The following is a 7,828-nucleotide window of genomic DNA, read 5'->3' on the forward strand; positions in this document are numbered from 1 at the left end:
TTGCAGGAGTCTTGTGGTTTTACTGTCTGAGAGAGTTTCTCCTTGTTCAGGGCCCAGTACTTGACTTTTGGAAAGTATAGAATTATTGGAGCAGGTAGTTGCTAGTTTTAAGCAGGTTACGCTGGGTTCACACCAGCGCCTGAACTCCGTTTTCTAGTTTCCGTCTTCTGCATGCGTTTTATGCGCTCCGCGGTGAAACCATTTTTTTTTTTTAAACCAGAGACAGAGTACTGCATATCCGACTCTGTGTCTGGTTTAAAAAACCCGGTTTCACCGCAGAGCGCATAAAACGCTCACTGGCGCACATGTCCGGAGACTTTTCAAGCCCATTCAAATGAATGGGCTTGAAACATGCCAGTAGGTTTCCGTCTCCTGTCCCTGTTTTGTGCAGGACACGGAAACCTGCTGAACGGAGTACGGGTGCAGATGTGAACGAGCACTTGCCTTTCAGATATACTTGAAAATCTGGAAAGCTTTCCTTTGTTGGCAGACCCATTGAAGTTCTGACCACTCCTGATCATTCTTTGGTCCTAGAGTTACTTCAAGTAGGCCTGTCTAAAAGATTTAGGCCCAGGAGTATATTAAAGGTACAGATTTCTAGCAGGACAACCCCTGGGTCAATTATTTAAGTGATGGGTATGCTGTCAAAATTTGGCATTCATTGTCAAAATTCTGGTGTTTATATAAATGTCTCCTTTTATTTCTTCTTTCTATTATAACAGTAAATGTCTTAACCATTTGACTCCAAATTTGATATGTAGTTACACTGATTGTTCAGGAAGATTTTTCACAAAGGTCACGACTTTGCCACATGGCAGTGTCAGGAGGGTGTTTATCACCAGGCAAAATTGCATTCTCATCATCTTCCTTTTCAGTCTTACCAACTGCTTCACCTGCATGTAAGGGTGCGTTCTCCATTTTATGTCGATCTCCCTATTAAATAATCAGAAACCCGGCAGACTCCATTATTGTCTGTAGGTTTCTGCGGGTATCCGTCTATGTGGCTTGGGTCTCCAAGTTTTGGGTTCCCAAGTTGACCGGAAGAATGGAAACCCGAGTGCAGGTGTGAACCTAGCGTAAGTTCTTAATATGTTAAATTTATAAATTGTAAATTATTTCATGTACCCTTGAACCAGCTCTTGCAGGCTATGTCTGCTCTTGTGTCATGTTTGTCCAGGAGGTGGGCCTGGAGACCCCATATTCTGAGGCTGATGTTTTCCCCTTACAGAATTTCCCCTTACAGAATTTCCTCATGGAAAGAGAGGTTAAGGCCTCTCTTTGCGAAGACGCAGCTTTTTTTTTTTTTTGCAGATTTTGCAGTGGTTTTTTGAGCCAAAGCCAGGAATGGCTACAAAAGGAATGGAAAATATCTAGGAAGCTTCTTAAACTTCTATCATCAGTTCAATTCACTCCTAGCTTTGTCTATTTAAAAAAAAAGCTTCATTTCCTGAAGTTGGGGCCTCAGCCTTAAGCTGGGTTCAGATGGGGATTTTTGGTCCGAATTTTGACGCGGATTCCGTGTCAAAATCTGACTCAAACTGCCTAAGGGTGCAGTTTGAGCCAGACTGAGTGTACGCTCTCTGATTCTGAATGTGTAACTCGTTCCAAATCAGCGGCGTTAAAACATCCCATTGCTTTCTTTTTTTTTTTTTTTTTTTAAATGTAGATTGTGAGCCCCATATAGAGCTCACAATATACATTTTTCCCTATCAGTATGTCTTTGGAATATGGGGTGGAAATCCATGCAAACACGGGGAGAACATACAAACTCCTTGCAGATGGTTTTCTGCCCTTGGCGGGATTTGAACACCAGGACTCCAGCGCTGCAAGGCTGCAGTGCTAACCACTGAGCCACCGTGTGGCCCCCATAAAACATCCCATTGCTTTCTATGGCTGCCGGCATACATGCGCCCCCCATAGAAATGAATGGGCTACTTTTTTTCTCTATTGCTTTCAATGTGATACCAGAGTTATGGAGGTAGCCAGAAGTCGCAGACTTCTCCTCAAGCGGAGCTGAGGGGGAACATCGTCGCCAACAACATGCTCATTATATGGCGTTGCAGCGAGCTGCTGAGATGCTGGAACGATTATAGGCACGGTGCGAAGAGCAACTTCAGTGCCAGGCCAGCTTGAGAGCTGCCGGAGCATGCGGATCATTAACACCAACAAAATGGTCATTATACGGCGTCCCAGCGAGCTGCTGAGATGCCGTAACAATCACAGGCATGCTGCGAGGAACAGGTTTAGCAGCAGGACAGCTTAAGAGCTGCCAAAACACCGGAGCAGGCAAACCATCGACGGCAGCAATTTGCTGAATCTAGGCGGATCATCGACGCCAAGAACACGCAGATGAAGTCGTGGGCAGAGGCTAGTGTTTTATTTTATACAATGTATTGTGAAATTGTAAATAACTTAGGTCTGAGGTGATATAAGAAAAAAGTAGTGCCCCTGATTAGTGCCTAGTGTATAAAACAGCAGAGTCTCGGTGGCTATGGTAGCCGCCTGATTGCTGAGCGGCCACCTTATTTAAACGCCCGACATCCGCTGTACAAGTACGTTGCTTGGTTGAGTGCTGATTCTGCTTCACAGCAAGAATGGATACAAAAGGAATGGGATGTACAGGGTGGCCATAAAATAACCTCAGTGTGCAGGCTGACCCAATGGATGTTCAATGTGGCCGCCGTCATGCATGGTGAGCATGGTCATCCTATGCAGAACGTGCTCGACACTTGCGTGTAACGTCTCTGGTGAGATGCTGCGCACTTCCAACGTGATGCGGTCTTTGAGGTCAGGCAGGGTTTTGACATTCCCCTGATAAACACGCTCCTTCAAGTGTCCCCACAACCAGAAATCACAAGGAGTGAGATCCGGAGAGCGCGGTGGTCACGCTGTAGGGAATGAGCGGCTCAAAATCCTGTCATTGGGAAAATGTGCACGAAGAGCGTTCTTCACAGGATTTACAATATGAGGAGGGGCTCCATCCTGCATGAAGGTGATCGTCTGCAGACACTGCCGCTGTTGGAGTTGGGGAATGACCACTGTTTCCAGCATTGTCCGGTACCTCGCTGCTGTGATGGAACAGGTGGCAACCCCAGTTGGGCCCAAATCTTCGAAAAAGAACGGTCTGATCATGAACGATGAGGTGAACCCACGCCAAACGGTCTCCTTGGGCAAATGCAGCGGAACCCCCTCGAGCGCGCGTGGGTTTTCGGTGGCCCATATGCGACAGTTCTGTGTGTTGACCGTTCCATTCAGGTAAAAATGCGCTTCGTTGCTCCACAGGATATTCCATGGCCAATTGATATCCACTTCCACTCTGGCCAGAAACATTAATGCAAATGTCATGCGGGTGTCATTGTCACGAGGAAGCAGTTGGTGATGAAGGCTAATTTTGTATGGGTATGCCCGCAAGACTTTTCGCAGAACTTTCCACACGGTACTGTATGGAAGGCCAATTGCCTGGAAACGCTGCGTGCACTGCAGTTACCGCTATGACTACTGGTGCTCTGTTCCTCAACAGCTGCAGCAATATCCTCCACGATCTCGGTGCGTACAGGTTGTCGGCCGCGGCCTGGTTGCACACTCAGTAACCCAGTTGCCTCAAAACGTTTCATCATTTGCCTCAGTGACGTTACAGACATTGGGCCGGAACCTGTATGCAGGTCTTTCAAACGGCGAAAAGCTCTCAGGGCAGCTGTGGCGTTCCCGGCATTCTCATAAAACAGCCTCACTAGACGCTCACGATCTGGCAAAGAGACAGGCATCGTGACAACTGAGTAGAGAATAAGGGACGTTTACTGTACAGCGCCACACAGTTTTGGTATTAATTTTCTTTTTTCATGCCATCCGTTTCCCCATGCCTTGTTTAGCACACATACAAATTTTCAGGCAATTCCGTCCATTGGGTCAGCCTGCACACGACTCCAAACACCTGAGGTTATTTTATGGCCACCCTGTATGTAGGAAGTCCTTATATTTCTGCCTTCTGATCGATACACTCCTGGCTTTGGCTCAGAAAACTGCAAATAAAGCGCATTTTATTTATTTATTATTTTGGTTCTATTTTTTTAGCTGTGTTTCACTACATGGGACGTTAGCCTTAAATGTGGAAAAGGCAAAGCTAGAGAAGGATCTGGGGGAAATTGTAAATAATACACTAAATGGCAACAAGCAATGTCAATAAGCTGCTTTTAAGGCCAGTAGGAGATTGTTGTATATCAGAAGAGGTAAGGACTTGCTATGGGGATGAAATCTACCACTTTACAAAGCATTGATATGCTCTCGACTAGAACATCCAGTTCATTACTGGGAGGAAAAGATGGTTAGAAAAGTTCAAACAAAAAGGTCACAAGCCTGAAATGTGTAATGGAGCTATTAACGTCAAAATATTGACTATATCATGGCTCAATCAGTCAGTCCAAATTAATAAGCATGTTTAAACTACTAATAATGACACAGACACGGAGTTCCATATCACATCAGCCATGCTAGCCCCTTAGCCCAGCTCAGCGCAACTGACTCTTTATTGAAAGTACACACACTTAAGAGACAAAGAAAGGAGGGGTTACTGCCCCCATGATATTCCTGAGTGTTGTCCATCTCCCATTGGCTCCAAACTTCAATGTCCAGCCAGACACCTCCTTGCTCCAGTCTGTGGAATTCTGTTACTGGGTGTGCCAAATAAGAATCAAGCTCCATCTTGGTTTCAAAATCCTTTGTCTCAGAGTTGTAGGAAAAATTAGTATTTCCAAAACACATCATACATATAAAGTATATGAAACTTGATTCATGTTCTCAGACTTGACATTCCCCCCTAAATACTAATTTTTCCCTGAGATTATGAACGCCCTGATCTGTTCCAATGTGTTTCGCCGTTCCACTTCACCTCTTAGATGACAACTTATCTCTAGTAGATAAGCTCCCACTTAAAGGGCTTTCACATAGGAAGGTCAGATCCTAACTGTCCCTAAAGCAACTCCATGTATTCTCGAGGGGAAACTGGACCATAAACATGCTTCTTTCCATCTATCTAGTCTCGACCAACTTTTACTGCCATCTGTGCCTCACTGGGCAAAGTATGTTTACGCTTAAACACCATAACATGATCACTAATGAGAGATACTACACCGGTGCAGCTGCTCACCGGTGGTAGGCTTACAATTGCACACAAGATTCCCTACTTCTCACCAAGGGTCTTATGGCCAGGTCCCCAAACCTAAAACTGCAGCTCTACATGTATCCCCCACACTCCACCAGGGAGTGTCTTGCCTCTAGCAGACGATCTGGACCTTAAGGGTTCCGTGGACACCTGTCCTGATTCCTTCCACAGACGTGACAGCCTCTATGTCCAGTAATTATGTTACGGCATGAAACGTAATACCTTTCTTAAATAAACAGACGGCTTCCAACTATCTCACTTCACTTAAACTTTCTCACTTACATCATCATACACCTTAATTGTCTCCATATCAGCCTCAAGTCTCATTGTCTAAACCCACAGCCTCGTTTATCATCCCCTTTAGACACGGGAATACACAGATTGATATCACTAAAAGGATCAGTCTCTATGTTGCATAAAACATAACAGGAACATAAGTGCAGATTCATCCACCAGTCCTTGATATTTCTCCTCTCAGGATCTCATATCTCATCTCTTTATCTCCATCCAATCTTTGGGTTTAGTTTATAAGTGTCTTCCACTGACTCAGACTCTGGAGGGAAGGGAAAAACTCAAGAATATAAATTAATCACATGTTTTTGATAATTCGTCACATAGTCAGTCAGCACATCATATTACATCTGAGACCATTTGAAAAACACAATCCAAATATAGGGCTAAGGCTAATTTCTCCTGTCTAGAATGTACCTTACAGAAAATATAAAAAACAAAAAAAACTTTGCAAGTCTTCAGTAGGTGATACCTTTTTTAATGGCTAACTCATAATGATGACAGAATATGTCGTTTCGAAGCTTTCCTCTGAGCTTCTTCTTCAGATATAACTAAAAAACACTCTGTAGAGGCTGCATATTTATAACTTACAGAAAACAAATACATGCGACAAATACTTTCCAATACTCTGAGAACTACATAGGGGTGTGAAACACTTATTATATACCCATAATATAGTATTTTCCTTATTACCCGTATGGTAAGTTCCATTAGCACTTTGATGCTCTCGGGGAATTTACTCACACTACATCTTCAGTAGCCGTCTATCTGCAGTCTCGTTTATGGTGATTTTCTTCACCAGATATGCCCCAAGCCGTCCTGAAGAGAGACAACTACACACAAGCACATACTCATACCGTCTCACCTTTAGCAACAGCATATACTTAACCTGCAATCCCTGGAACAGGTACAAGGGCTTCAGGCCTGACTCTTTAGCCTAACGCATGCCATATGGGCTTACATATATATCTGACTATAGTGATGTTAGATCCTGCAGCTGCCCATCCTCCGCTCACCAGGTCACACATGGCTACTTCTAAACAGTACACTTAGTAAGAAGCTGCTTATGCCATAAATGGGAACAATGTTCTCAGTACATACTCTCTTACCACCGGACACCAGGACTTGTACATCCTCTTTCCAAGTCTCCTTTCCTCCTGGACCATTTTCGGTGCATCAGTGTCGTAAAACCTGAAAAGAGAGCTAAAAAGAGTTTGGGTCCCCTAGGCTTGTGCAGCTGGGCTAATGGCAGTGTCTGCCCACATGTTACCCTACTTTCTTTCCTATCAGCCTTGGTGTGTGGCCTGACTTCTGACTATACCCACCTATGAGCAGCAGCAGAATCTCCATCACACAAAAGTCCTTGCCCTCCAGATCGGACCATAATTCTACTATATCAACCACCTACCCTCAGACATTGTACCATGTTCAAGCGATGGCTTCAAGTTCAACTGAGACCCATGGAGTCCCATAATAGGTCTCCTTACGCTTGGTTTACCTCATATACGGTGACTGTGGCATATCTGATGCAGGATCCACCATCTTTCCCAAATCAAGAAACATCAAATCTGCAAAGAACTCAAAAAATCAAAGTTAACAATAGGTTCATCATTCAAATAACCAACAATCTCTTGTGACATATAATCATGTTGTTCTATTCTATATTGTCAGCAGAAAATACTTGTATATTTCAGTTACTCCCCCCTTGAACCTATTGTTAACAGCTACAAACAGTAATAAACAGGATGGTGGAAAAGTTACATTAGGAGCCATAAAGAAAACACACTGTAGCTAAGCTTGTCCAGCCACTGTTATCTCAGTCTGCAATGCAAGATTTACGACCCCCTGTGCTGGCTGTGCCCCCCTCCCCAGACTTCAGTGTGTGCGTAGGACTATAGGATTCAGCAAGCATGCACACTACTTAAAGGAACAGAGACACATTCATACAATCCCATTAGCAGAAAAGGCAGAAACACTGAACAAAGGATCACAGCAATCTCCAGATCACATAACACAATTACACACAAAGGACATCACACAGCAGATATAGGGGAGGCTCCTAATTCACTTAATATAGAACAAAATAAGTTTCCTCTCTTTACTTTTTAAAACCAAGACATCATTACAAAAATAATCTGTGCTACATCTTTTCATCAATCAGCATATACACACACACACATGTTGTTTTAAAATTTCAAACAATCCTGATTTATAGAAGCATGGTTCATTACAAGAGAACACAGAATGTAACAGAGCAGAGTATACTATGTACGTCTGGGAGGTCCTGTGTTAAAATCAAAGATGGCGTCGAAACACCAGGGCGACACCCCTCCTCCTGCATTCCATTGTGGAACAATGACACCAAATCCTTAATGGTGG

The sequence above is a fragment of the Leptodactylus fuscus genome, chromosome 7 (genome assembly GCF_031893055.1).
Source record: "Leptodactylus fuscus isolate aLepFus1 chromosome 7, aLepFus1.hap2, whole genome shotgun sequence".
Classification (NCBI taxonomy): domain Eukaryota; kingdom Metazoa; phylum Chordata; class Amphibia; order Anura; family Leptodactylidae; genus Leptodactylus; species Leptodactylus fuscus.